Source organism: Balaenoptera ricei, unplaced genomic scaffold (assembly GCF_028023285.1).
Source record: "Balaenoptera ricei isolate mBalRic1 unplaced genomic scaffold, mBalRic1.hap2 scaffold_561, whole genome shotgun sequence".
NCBI lineage: Eukaryota > Metazoa > Chordata > Mammalia > Artiodactyla > Balaenopteridae > Balaenoptera > Balaenoptera ricei.
Genome location: NW_026777746.1, coordinates 100,692 through 114,353, shown reverse-complemented (window position 1 = coordinate 114,353; position 13,662 = coordinate 100,692). Strand labels below are relative to the sequence as shown.

General features: G+C 60.3%; 1 pseudogene; it reads right to left on the bottom strand.

Annotated features, from left to right (window-relative positions):
- Positions 1-5,813: 5,813 nt before the first annotated feature.
- Positions 5,814-10,055, bottom strand: LOC132358907 (thimet oligopeptidase-like; annotated as a pseudogene).
- Between the last annotated feature and the right edge of the window lie 3,607 nt (positions 10,056-13,662).

Sequence of the window (13,662 nt, the reverse complement as noted above, 5' to 3'; positions counted from 1 at the left end):
GGCATGGACGTGGATCTGGGCCTGAGGCCGGGTTGGAGCATTGTGGAGTGCTCCCTGGGCCCCGGCCGGGTGGGAAGGCTGATGCCGGCGCTCTTCCTGCAGGTGCCCAGGAGCTGCTGGGATGGCCTACCCGCCCACGTTGGCTCCCTGGCCCAGCGGGCGTACTGGGCTCTGCTGAGCCAGCAGAGGGACCAGAGCATCGTGGCCCTGGGCCGGAGCGGTGCTGGCAAGACCACCTGCTGCGAGCAGGTCCTGGAGCACCTGGTGGGGATGGCAGGCAGTGTGGATGGCAGGGTCTCAGGTACAGTGGTCTCCAGGTGACGTGCAGCTGGGACGTGGTGGGGGCGGTGGCGTGGGGGAAGGGAAGGGAGAGTCAGAGGGGGTGCTGGGCGGCTCTTTCTTATATCTGCTCAGCTAGCGTTCACTGAGCACCTGTGTGCAGACCCTGTGCTGGCTTCTGGGCAGGGCCACCCCTAGTCTGTTGGGTACTTTTGTGTGAATTAGAAACAGGTACTCCTTGCCTAAGACACTCACTGCCACATGTGGAACCGTCGTCACGCATTGACATTGTTAGAACCAAACACTTGACCACCACGTTCTGGGCCATCATCCTAATAAGTATACAGGCCTATGGCTATCTGATATAAATGCTGTGCCCTTAGGTGTGGTGTCCTTGTGCAGCGCACAGCCCACTGGACTGTGCAGAGGACCCGATAAGTAAAAACAAAGACAAGGAGGCACTGACAGCCGGAAGGGAGACTCAGCTGCGCATCTGTGCCAGACTCCAGTGCTCTGCACCGCTTGCTGGCCGAGCTGGGGAGGGGAGAGGCGGAGGGAGCACAGAGAAGGGGCCGGGGGGCTTCCTTGAGGAAATGATGTTTGAGCTGGGCATTAAAGAAAGAGTTTCAACATTGTAAATCAACTATACTTCAATAAAAAATAGTGTCAGTTGGTGATAATAATTACAATATTGATGGGGATCGTGGTAAATGCTTGCTGAGGACTTACGCGCCAGGCTCTATTCCAAGCAGGTTAACTTATTTATTATTTAAAACATCCCTATAAGGTAGACATTATTATTATTTGAATTTTATAGATGAGGCCATTAAAACGCAGGGAGGTTAACCAGCTTGCCCAAGGCCACACAGCTCATACATCCTAGCACCGAGATTCAAACACAGACAGTTTGGCTCCAGAGCTGTTACCCCTGGGCCAGTGTTCTCAATGTATTGTTGCCCCTCTGAGGAGCCTTTTTAGTTGTTCTTTCTCCTAATCGTCTCCCACCATGAAAAGTTAATGCCATAGATTCACCATATATTTGTTTATGCAGTGTGTGTGTATGTGTGTGTATATATATACAGACACACACAGACGTGTGTGTGTGTGTGTGTGTGTGTGTGTGTATCTGTGCTCTATTCTATACATAAGAAAGGAAAACTGCCCCCATCCTCAAGAATCAGTTTCTGCCCTCTTGGGGGCAGTATTCCCCCTGCTGAGAATATATGGCCCAGGCAGTATTGCTTTTCTAATAATAACAAACAATACTAACACCACCACATTTGGAGCATGTTCTGAGCACTTTACATTATTAAATCTTTTAGTCTTTGTGGCAACCACATGAGGTAAGTAAGTACTATTATTACCCCCATCTTATAGATGGGGTATCTGAGGCACAGGGAGGTTAATTTATTCGCTCCAAATCAGGTGACTAACAACGGGGAGAGGCCATATTCAAGCTTGTTTAACCATTGTACTATCCTGCTTCTCCACTGGGCTTATTCCAATGCTTTATTGATCACCTGTTCTGCACCTGGCCCAGGTTAGAGCCCTGTGAGGAGCTGGGGATACAGCAAGGAGAGGCCCTCCCAGAATGTAGATCTGCTGAAAGTGTGTGTTGGGGGAGTGGGAGTCAGGCTAGGCTGTATCCAGGTGCCTAGCACATAGTGGGTGCTTGTTAAATAGTTATGTTAAAAAGCTTGGGACTGCTGGGCTTTTTGAGCTGGCTGTGATGGGCGTTCCCCGACAGCAGGTCCAAGAATGTTAATGCTCTGCCCTCCTCCTAGACTCCACCAGGCCCAGGAGGCCCTAGGGCAGCCCTTGTCACTCAGATCGTACCAATCCTAGGTGTGTGTATCTCCCCTTCTGGGCTCACTCTTGCTCACCCCGCGCCCCTGCTTGCAGCACAGGGCCAGCCCAGCAGCGGAAGAGGTGTGGCTTAGAGCTGAGTTGGGGGAGTGGAGGGGCCCCTGCTGGGGCCTGGGGCCAGAATGGGGTCCTGTGAGAGGTGGGGGTGGCAGCACCCGGGCCACGGGTGATGCCCTGTCTGTGCCCCAACAGTGGAGAAGATTCGAGCCACCTTCACTGTCCTCCGGGCCTTTGGCTCCGTGTTCACTGGCCACAGCCGCCGTGCCACCCGGTGCTCCATGGTGATGTCACTGGACTTGAACGCCACAGGCCGAGTCACGGCCGCCCAGCTCCAGGTGAGGCCTCTGGGTGGGAGGGAGAGGGGGCTCTTTGGGGCTGCAGTAGCCTCAGCCCCACTCAGCAGGGCCCACGCCTCCAGCTGGGACCCTGGAATGTGTCTAAATGGTCATCGCTCCCCAGGCCAAGGCCAGCTCCTCCCCACCTCACTCAGTGCCCAGACATCTCCTCCCGGAGCAGGCCAGCTCGTCTGTGCCTCGGAGTATCACAGGGATGAAATATTCATGAGTAGATACATAATTCAGCCACTCATTAGCTGGGTCTTAAAAGCGTAAGCTGAAATTAAACAGGCGCTCGCTGGCCTTCTGCGGCAGCCCGTGTGTGACAGGCACATGGCCTGTTTGTTCCTCTCTCTGAAATCACCTGGCTCCTCCCCTTCCCCCCCCCCCCGCCCCCACCAACATTCTGTTTGAACAGAAAACAGGATTAGGTTATTAGAAGGGTTGTTTGTATGTGGAGCTAGGAGAATACCCAGACTCGCTGGTGCACGATAAATCCCTTTCTGTCCCGGCCCTGAAAGTCTACCGTGCATCACCATGTGGGTCAAGTTATTAAGGGCTTCGGTTGCATAAGAGTGTGTTGGAGGGCGGCTCTGGGTTAATTGTTAGTACCCTTGGATTCCTTCATCGGAATGAGCCCGTTGCATTCGTTGATTGCCTGCGTGGACTCTGAATCGGTGAGACAAAGGCCTGGCACGTTTTGATTTGGAGGCGTCCAGCCAAGTTGGGGCCTGAGGTGCTGCCTCGAAGAGTGGGCCTGGGGGTTGGTGGGGGTGTGCGGGCAGCCTAGCGGGGCCTCGTGCTGACCGGCGCCTGTCCTCTCCCCTGGCAGACGATGCTGTTGGAGAAGAGCCACGTGGCCCGGCAGCTGGAAGGGGAAGGCAATTTCGAGGTTTTCTCCCAGATGCTATCCGGATTGGACCTGGCTCTCAGGTGAGCGACTGGGCTGAGCAGGGACAGCCGAGGGCAGTGAGACAAAGGGCCTCCGCTCTCCAGGGCCCCAGCCCTGCCTCTGCCCAGAGGTGAGAGGCAGTGGAGCCCAGTGGTTAGGAATCTGGCCTCTGATTCTTGCTGCCTGGTACTGCTCCTGGGCTGGGTGAACCTGGCCAGGTGTCACCTGCTCTGAACCTCCGTTTCTTCCTCTGTAAAGTGGAAATAGTACCTTGACTGCTGACCTTACAGGATTAAGTGAGATAATTCACATATGGCTCTTTATACACGCTGGGGGGTGGTGGTGGATGTCTGCTGTGACGGTGACATTTTGGTACAGGTTCTGACAGCAGCGTGGGAGGTGGGCAAGGAACAGCAGACCCCAAATCTTCCAGAAGCTCCTAAACTCTGTGAGAGCCTTGGGTGCACCTGAGGTAGCTCAGGGCGAGGAGGCACCAGGTGGAACAGCAGAGAAGCCACAAGACTCATCTGGGAGGGCCTTCTGGGGGAGGTGGCCCAGGGAGTCATCTCTGCCCCTCGCTGACTCCTGGGAATTCTTGGACATGTGGCTCCCTGTCTCTGAGCCTTGGTTTCCTCATCTGTTGAACGAATGAGTAAGGTTCTATCTAGTGAAGCTCCAGGGAGTGCTCACCCCAGGCGAGGGGTGATAATTTTCAATTTGCCTCTGCGTCCCCCATCATTTGTCTCCTGCCTTCCACCCCCGTCTGAAGGGCAGGCCCAACCTGTCCTGAGCCTCCTGGCTAAGGCCAGAGGGGCACCTCACCCTTTGGAGAGAGGGCAGATTAGGGAGGAAACTCCCAGTTTTCAGAGCAGGGTAACTGAGGAGTAAGGAAGCTTCTGGAAGGCCTTCACTTAAGAAGGGCCCATTGAGGGCAGCAAGTGAGGAATATTCGGGAGGCAGGGCCAGGGCCTGAGGCAGACCCCGGGGCCACCTGGGGCACTCTGTGGAGCCCCGTGCCATGATGCCCACCTGCCCTGCCAGGCCACTGGTGTGGGTGGGTCCTCCCTTACTTCTGGTCCCTTCTCTGTTTCCAGGACAGAACTGTACCTGCACCAGCTGGCAGACAGCAGCTCCTTCGGCATGGGCGTGTGGCCTAAGGTAAAGAGGAGGTCCTTCTGGGTGTGAGTGGGTGTCTGTGTCCCCATGGCCAAGACGGGCGGGTCCCCTGTGTGGCTCGTCCCTCTGCCACTGGGGTGAGTAGTTGGCAAGGGCTGGTCACGTGGGGGAGGCAGGGTTGCCTTTATGGGGCCTGGGCTTGTCAGGGAAATGAGTCTTGTGCTAATAAAGGGAACCAGGAGGTGGTTTGTGTAGAGGTTAGGGCGCGGTCTCCGGGACAGGCTGTCTGGGTTCAAACCCCGGCTCTGACACTTACTGGATATGAGACCTCAGGCATGGACCCTAGCCTCTCTGAATGTCTGTGTCCTCTTCGGTAAAATAACAACAGAACGGGCGGGCAGGCTGAGGGGAGGACAGAGCGTGGCATGGCCTGCCCGCCTGGGCCACGGGGAGAAGGTCGGGGCGCCGCCCGCGCCCTCGTTCCGCTGCCTGGCGTCCTTTGTGGAGGCAGGGCTCCCAAGGAGCTCAAAGGCCAGGGAAGGACACACGGGACGGTCCAGAGCCACCCTACCGCTCCAGTGGTGCAGCACCCTCTCTGAATTCCTACTGCCACCAAACACATCCCTAAGGCCTTTGGGAAGAATTGCTAGGACCCAGGAAGGCGGCCCCTTGCTGTGGTCCAGACTTCAGCAGCTGCCGATGACCAGAGGGAGCCAGCCGGCCGGCCGTGAGCAGGAGGACAGGACACGGGGACAGGGACAGCCACAGCCGGGCTTCCCGCAGCTGTGCCCACCGCCAGAACCAGCTCCAGCCAGTCACAGCCCCCGAGATGCCAAACAGTGACGGGCGAGAGGCCGGCAGGAAACTGACACCCCCTCACTGGAGAGCCTGCCCGGTCGGGGTGCGGGGCACCATCCCCGTCTGAACTCACCCCACAGCTCAGCCGTCTCCCAGTGACCCAGACGCGTCACCACGGCCCCAGGGCTGATCCCCGACCAAGGTCAGAACTCCCCCCAGGGTGACGGCCCCCATGCCACTCCTGTGGTGGAAGGGACGGCAGGCAGAGACCAGGAGTAGAGTCTTTTTTATTAATGGCTGCGTTTTCAAAGAACCGTTTTGTTACCAGGAAAGCTCCCCAGGAAGGGATTGCATTAGTGCAACAAGGGGGAGCCTTGATGCCAGGCTTTCCAGACACTTCCAGGTGGAGACTTTTGGCCTAGGCCGGCCGCCGGGGACTCGGGGGCTGGGAGGACACACGGCCCCTCCCCCGCCCCGACGGGGCGCTAAGGCACCCGGCCCGCCTGGGGGGGCAAAACCCCGTGCCGTCAGCAGGCCGGCGGCTTGCAGCCCTCAACCTGCAGCCCTTTGCTCAGGAGGAAGGCGTCCTGCATGGGGTCACAACCCAGGAAGAGCTTCACCATGCCCTTGGCATCCTCGGAGCCCCCTGGCCTCAGAATGCAGCTTCTGTAGTCCATGGCAACGTGAGGAGAGGGGGCGGGGCTGCAGGAGGGTGGAGCACCCCCTTCACGGAGGGTGTGGGTGTGGCCACCTCTGCTGTGACTCAACAAAGGGCAGGGGAGCAGGGGGTTCTGGGCAGGGCCCTCAGAGCCTGGCAGGCCCAGGCGGGCGGCACAAGCATCTAGGCCCAGGCCAAGGACCTCCGTGTTGGTCTGCACGGCAGGCCGGCCTCTCACCTTGCCACTCAGGACGCCCTCCTGCTTGAAACGAGTGTGTGGACCGTGTCCGCGGAGTACACCTCGCTGCACAGGTAGCCATAGGACTGGGCGTCATAGCTTCCTGCCAGGTGGCCGAAGGTCGCAGGCAGGTGGGTCCCTGGGACACACGCGGAGAGGCTCCTGCCCGGCCCCCTGGCCGCTCCGTGCCCCTTCCCCAGAGCCCAGAGCTTGGGGCCTCAAAGCAGCCCTGTCTGAGTCCCCTGCCACTAGAGGGAGTATTGGCCCAACACTTCTAGAAAACGGGGACCTTGCGGGCAACTCAGTGGAGGGACACAAATCAATCTTTGCCGACTTTCTGCTGAAGCTCACGAGGGTTCACCCCTAAGCCTCTTACAGGGACAGCTGCCCGAGGCTCCGAGGGATGAGTCAGGGCTCGCCCTCCAGCACGGGGAGAGCGCGGGTTAAAGCGCTCACGAGGGAGTGAACTGCGTCTCCGCACCGACACGCACGGGCAAACCTCGTCGACGCGTTCCGTCCGGGGTATGAAGCCCTCTCCTGCCTCTTCCAGGCTCTCCAGAAAGCACGTGCAGATACGCCCAGCCCACCCTCGGACTCCGCGGGCCACAGCTGGAGGGACCAGCCCAGGAACCCAGGCAGGAAGAGGCCAGAGGTCAGCGGGCCTCGACCAGAGCCCGTCAGTCGGTCCCCCTTCACACACCACCAGAGGATCCTCTTGAACTGGGCAGTAGCCGCCAACCGACCGCTAAGGTGGGCCCGGCGTGTGCTTGGCTACCTGGCGTGGCTGGGACCCTGAGGATCTCCTGGCAGAGGCGGGCATTGTCCTAGGCCGGGTCCGAGGGCGTCTGCGTGTGCAGGGCCTGGTCCACCTTGGCCAGGACGATCTGGCGCAGGTTGAAGAGGCCTGGAGGGCGGGAGGAAGGAGACGGGGGCGCTGGCACTGTGTCCAGGCCGTGCTTTCCAGCCGGGCGGTCCGGGAGCCCCTTTCCTTTCCCTCGGCCCGGCCGCACGGGGGTTGGCCAGCCGGGACTTGATGAGCTTGTCCAGCAGCTCCTGGGGGACGGCACTGCCCGTGCCCCGCCGAGACTGGCAGGAGCGCCAGGGCTTCACAGGGTGCGGCGCTCCCGGCCCCAGAGCCTAGCCTCTGGTTCTCATCCCCGGCTGTCACCAGAGTCGCAGGCAACGTGCCCTTCTTTTCGTTTGTCTTTTTTCCGGCCCTCGACCACGCAAAGGTGTGAAGCCCTGCCACTCGCTGCCACGTGGATGCACCGTGAGAACACGGTGCTCAGCGAGAGAAGTCAGACACAGAAGGACACACAGGGTGTGACCCCACTGAGGGGAAACGTCCAGAACAGGTAGATCCACAGAGTCAGAGTGGGTTCCTGGTTGTCAGGGACAGGGGAGGGGAGGGAATGATAACTAAGGGCGTGAGGGACCTTTTTGGGGTGAGGGAAATGTTCCAGAACAGGGCAGTAGTGACGGCTGCACAGCTCAGTAAAGTGTCCCCACGCGCTCCGGTTGCAGTCTGTGAGAGCATCGCTCTCAGGACGAAGGGCTGACTGCAGGAAGACTGAACGAGCACTGGGTCCTGGGCCCAGACGCTCAGCTGGGGACCCCCCCATTGGGAAGTCACTGGGACTTGCTGAGCCTCCACCGAGACTTGCAGCAGCCCCAGGACCTCACAGGGCGTGGTGCTCCTGGCCCCAGAGCCTAACCTCTGGTTCTCATCACTGCCTGTCACCAGCCTTGCATGCAACGTTCCTTTCTTCTATTTTGTCTTTTTTAAAGGCAACTCTTGAATACCTGTATTTAACATGCAGGGAACCAGTCCTGACTCCTTGATCTGGGACTTGCAGCCTCCAGAGTCTCGAGGACATCCACTTCCGTCGTTTACGCGCCCAGTGCGTGGGGTTTGATGATGGAAACTGACACCGAGAGCGTCTCCTCGTGCGGGGTGACATCAGCGGAAGAATCCCGTGGCGAGGGCCTGCCTGAGGACCACGGGAGAGCCCGGGCCCTCCCCGCCCCCTGCCTTCAGCCCCTCGCCCGCCCCCTCCTGGGAGCGGAGCTGGTGCATCGCTTGCCAGAACTCATGGAAGTAGGTCTCCAGCTCATCGTGCTGCAACAGGGAGGGCGGGTTGGGCGTAGGCTTGGTGAAGTTGGCCACCATGGCCGCGATGGCAATCTGGCGCCTCCCGTCCTGCTGCAGGCAGCCCGGCTGCAGGCCAAAGCAGGCCATGTGCCCGGACTTCCCTTCCCTGGGGAGGGACGCGGGTGAGGCCCCGCTACCACAGAGGAGCCCCGGCCCACGGCCGACAGGTTCCCCCACGCATGCACCGAGGGTAGAGGTCCAGGTAGAACTTGCTGATGGATGACCTTGCCCGAGGCCGCGTCCCGGACCGTGTAGAGCCTCACATCTTCATCTTCGTGACGCATGTTGGTGCCTTCCTCCAGGTCGAAGGTCAGCCCCAGCAGCTCCTGGGAGATGCCCAGCCGCCCGCGCATGACCACCTGCATGGGGAAGGACTCATTGAGCAGGTACTGGTCCACGTGGTAGCGCGTCTCCTCCCCCTGGTTCATGTAGTAGCGCAGGTCCTAGACGTTGATGGGCCCGTCAAAGTGCAGGCCCCGCCTCTGGCACTCAGCCTTCTTTAGCTCCAGGATCACGGCCGCTCCTGCTCCCCGAGGGGCTTCAGCTTCTGGGCCAGCTCATCTGCGGGCAGAGGGGAGAGGCTCAGCTATGTCCCTGTGGCAGCCGCCCAGCCGCCCCCCACCCCACGCCCCTCGAGGCAGAATGAAGGGTTGGGGAAGGCGACCCCCAAGGGCTGACACAGTGGGGTCTCAGGCAGCACCACGTCCAGTCAAGGTCCACCTGACCCCCGTCCCCACTGGGACTCGGGGAGGCGGGGTTACCTAGGAAAGTGGCCACCACCTGGCTGGTCTTGGCCATGTTCATCTCCAGCACAGAGTCGGCACGCGTGCTGAATCCCAGCAGGCGGGACTTCTGAGCCTGCAGCCTTACCAGCTCCCCGAGGATCGCGCAGTTCTCCTGGAACCCAGAGACAGCCAGCGCTGGGGACCGTGGGCCACGCCCTCCCCACAGGCCCCGGGCCAGGTCTCTGTGGGTGGGAGGGCTCTCAGGCCACTGGCGGGCACAGCCAAACCCCCTCCCTCCTCCTCCTGGCCTGGATTTCTAGACACTTTGGTGCTGTCCTAACATGTGGTCTTTATGAACACAGGTCCTTTTGGAACCAGAAACGGCATGAACCATGATGAGCTCTAAGGCCAAGGGCAGGAAGAAATGTGACCAGGCTCTCCAGGAGCCACCCAGGGGCCTCCCCGGGCTCAACAATACAAACTTGGCTGCCGTGCAGACAGCAGCTCATCCCCACGGCGCCTGAACACCCAGCCCCTGGACGGCGAGAGACCTGTTGCTGCAGGTGCCCCGTGGTTGGCTGGTGAGGCCTGGCCCCAGGCGTACGCCACCTTCTCTGGGGCCACCTCTCTGGGTCTGCGGTGGGGTTCTCCTGGGAGCCCCCAGTCACCACAGGACCAACGTGGCCTGTCTGCAGCCCAAGAAGGTGGGGACACAGGTCTGTCCCCCGTGGACATCACCCGCGAGGCCGAGCAAGCACCAGTGGTGTCTGCGGGGAAGATGAAGGGCTCATGCACAGCCCCCATCTACTGAAGATGCTAAACGGGAGAAGCACAGACTGCAGCCACATGCGGTATGGACCAAACGCAAGTGTCCTTGCAGGAACCGATGTCTGAATGTCGAGGCTGTTCCCGGGCCACAGTGAGAAGGCCCAGGCCCCACGCAAGGCACAGAGAGGGGATGGGGGGAACATCTGCGAATCTGAGCTCATCGGGCATCACCCCAGAAGGAGAGGGAGAGAGCCAGAAGGAGATACGGAGGGAGAGGGAGAGAGAGGGAGGTACAGACGTCTCTCCCTTCCCTGGGGGTTCTCTAGTGCAGCCAAGCCTGAAAACCACTGCATTTCGGGAGATGGGTCCTCGTGGAAAAGTTAAATAGTAGCTCATGGCATTATCGACACATATTAAAATGGCCCCAAATCTTGGGGAGTCAGGGAGGGGAGCTGGCGGCTGCCTCGTAAACGAGGAGAGATTGGGCGTCAGAGGAGGTGCCTGCCTCCACCACCTCCGCCACCGCCGCCCCCCCCAGGGCCCCGCAGACTTCATCTCCCAGCTGTGGTCCTGGGCTGGAAGGTAGCGGGGAGGTCAGGCCGTCCCAAGCATCAACGTTGACTTCAGGGCTGATCTGAAAGGCGCCTGGTGTTTGTTGAAGCAGAAAAAAGAGAAAGCAGTGGGCAGAGGATGGGAGGGGGAGGGAGCCCCCATCAGCCCTTCTCCCTGTCTCCCTCTCTGTCTCCCTCTCTGTCTCCCTCCCTCCCTCCCTCCCTCTACCTCCCTGCCTCTCACTCTCCCTCCATCTCTCCCTCTGCCTCTCTCCCTCCCTCTCTCCCTCCCTCTCTCCCTGTCCCTCTTGCCCTGTCCTGTCCCTCTCTCCCTCCCTCCATCCCTGTCTCTCTTTCCCTGTCCCTCTCTCCCTCTCCCTCTATCCGTCCCCCCTCCCTTTCCCCGTTTCCATCTCCCTCTCTGCCTCCCTCTTTCCCTGTCCCTGTTTCCCTGCTCTGCTCTCCCTCTCCCTCTTTCCCTCTCCCTCTCTCCCTGTCCCCCTTTCCCTGTCCCTGTTTCCCTGTTCCGTTCTTCCTATACCTTTTTCCCTCTCCCTCTCTCCCTCTCGTGCTCCCTCTCCCTCTCCCTCTCCCTCCACCTCCTTCCCTCTCCAGAGAGGGAAGGAGGTGGAGGGAGAGGGACAGGGAGCAGGAGAGGGAGGGGGGAGAGGGAGAGAGGGATAGAGGGAGGGAGAGGGACAGGGAGCAGGAGAGGGAGGGGGGAGAGGGAGAGAGGGATAGAGGGAGGGAGGGAAAGACAAAGACATCTCTCCCTCCCTCCCTCTATCCCTCTCTCCCTCCCTCTCTCCCTCTCTCCCTCCCTCTCTCCCTCTTCCTCGCTCCCTCTCCTCCCTCTCCCTCCGTCTCTCCATCTCCCTCACTCCCTCCCAGAGACAGAGAGACGAAGAGGCAGAGACAAGGGAGAGGGAGAGAGGGAGAGGGAGAGAGAGGGGGAGAGAGGGAGAGAGGGAGAGAGAGAGAGGTCTCTTCCTCCCTTTCCCTCTCTCCTCCTTCTCTCCCTCTCTCCCACTCTCCCTCTTCCCTCTCCCTCTCTCCCCCCTCCCTCTCTCCCTCTCCCCCTCTCCCTCGTCTCTCCCTCTCCCTCCATCTCTCCCTCTCTGGGAGGGAGTGAGGGAGACGGAGAGACGGAGGGAGAGGGAGAGGGAGGAGAGGGAGGGAGACGTTTCCTCCCTCCCTTTCCTCCCTCTTCTCCCTCTCCCTCTCCCTCTCCCTCTAACTCTCCCGCTCCCTCCATCTCTCCATCTCCCTCACTCCCTCCCAGAGGGAGAGGGGAGGGAGAGAAGGAGAGGGAAAGAGGAGAGGGAAGAGGGAGAGGAAAGAGGCAGAGGAAAGAGGCAGAGGGAAGAGGCAGAGGGAAGAGGGCGAGAGGGAGAGGGAGAGAGAGGGGGAGACGGAGAGAGGGAGAAAGAGAGAGGTCTCTTCCTCCCTTTCCCTCTCTCCTCCTCTCTCTCCCTCTCTCCCACTCTCCCTCTTCCCTCTCCCTCTCTCCCCCCTCCCTCTCTCCCTCTCCCCCTCTCCCTCGTCTCTCCCTCTCCCTCCATCTCTCCCTCTCTGGGAGGGAGTGAGGGAGAGGGAGAGACAGAGGGAGGGAGAGGGTGAGACAGAGGGAGGGAGAGGGAGAGAGGAAGGGAAAGGGCGAGGGAGGGAGAGGGAAGGAGGGCGAGACGTCTCTCCCTCTCCGTCTCCCTTCCCCTCCCTCTCTCTCTCTCCCTCCCTTCCTCTCCCTCTCCCTCTCCTAGAGGGAGGGAGGGAGAGGGCGAGACAGAGGGAGAGGAGAGGGGGAGTCGGAGAAGGAGGTAGGGAGAGGGAGAAGGCGAGAGGGTGCCTGCTTCCCTCTCTGTCTCCCTCCCTCCCTCCCTCCCTCTCCGTGTCCCTGTCTCCCCCCTCTCCCTCTCCCTCTGTCTCTCCCTCTCTGGGAGGGAGAGAGGGAGAGGGAGAAGGAGGGAAAGTGATGGAGGGAGGGAGAGGGAGAGAGGGTGAGGGAGAGAGGGAGAGAGGGAGAGGGAGGGAGGAAGAGAGCTCTCCCTCTCTCCCCCCTCTCTCTCCCCCTCCCTCTCTCCCTCTCCCCCTCTCCCTTGTCTTTGCCTCTCCCTCCGTCTCTCCCTCTCTGAGAGGGAGTGAGGGAGACGGAGAGACGGAGGGAGAGGGAAAGGGAGGAGAGGGAGGGAGGCAGAGGGAGGGAGGGAGGGAGAGACGTCTCCTCCCTCCCTCTCCTCCCTCTTCTCCCTCTCCCTCTCCCTCCAACTCTCCCGCTCCCTCCATCTCTCCATCTCCCTCACTCCCTCCCAGAGGGAGAGACGGAGGGAGAGGCAGAGACAGGGGAGAGGGAGAGAGGAAGAGGGAGAGAGAGCGGGGAGAGAGGGAGAGGAAGAGAGGGGGAGGGAGAGAAGGAGAGGGAAAGAGGAGAGGGAAGAGGGAGAGGAAAGAGGCAGAGGAAAGAGGCAGAGGGAAGAGGGAGAGGAAGAGGGAAGAGGGAGAGAGGAGAGAGGGAGATAGGGAGAGGAAAGAGAGAGGGAGAGGGAGGGAGAGGGAGAGAGGGAGGGAGAGAGGAAGAGACAGAGGGGGAGAGAGAGAGGGAGTGGGAAAGAGGTAGAGGGAGAGCGGAACAGGGAAAGAGGTACAGGGAGAGAGGGAGGCAGAGAGGGAGGAGAGGAAGCAGGGAGAAAAGAGAGAAAGAACACACCGTCTACATTTCTGTCAAACGACACCGGGGATCCTTACACAACCAGGAGAAAGTAACACAGGGAGGCTCTTTCTCAGCTGGAACTGGAACTGCAGACGGGGCCAAACACCACCAGGCTGGCCACACGTGTCCAGCCGCCGCTCCAGCCCCGTCAGCCGTGAGTCCGGTCACCAGGGCTCTGAGTGTCTGCTCCAGGGAGCTGGGGTTCACCCTCTCACCCGGGAGGCCGGGCCAAGAGAGCAGGGCCCCGGGCTGGACACATAGGGGAAAACGCATCCCCACAGGACAGCTTGTGCGAGCAGATTCAGCTACCAGATTCTAGAGGCCCGGGACCACCCTGTGGCCCGTGAAACCCAGGAGCCACGAGGGTCTTGCAACGTGATTCCTGTCCGTTGGAATGTAAAGTTTGTGTAGGGAATCTTGGAAACAGTGGTAACAAGGCTGAATTGGAACGAGCTTTAGGCTATTATGGACCACTCTGAAGTGTGTGGGGTGCTAAAAACCCTCCCGGCTTCGCTCTCGTTGAATGTGAAGATCCCCGAGATGCAGCCGATGCTGTCCGAGAACTAGATGGGAGAAC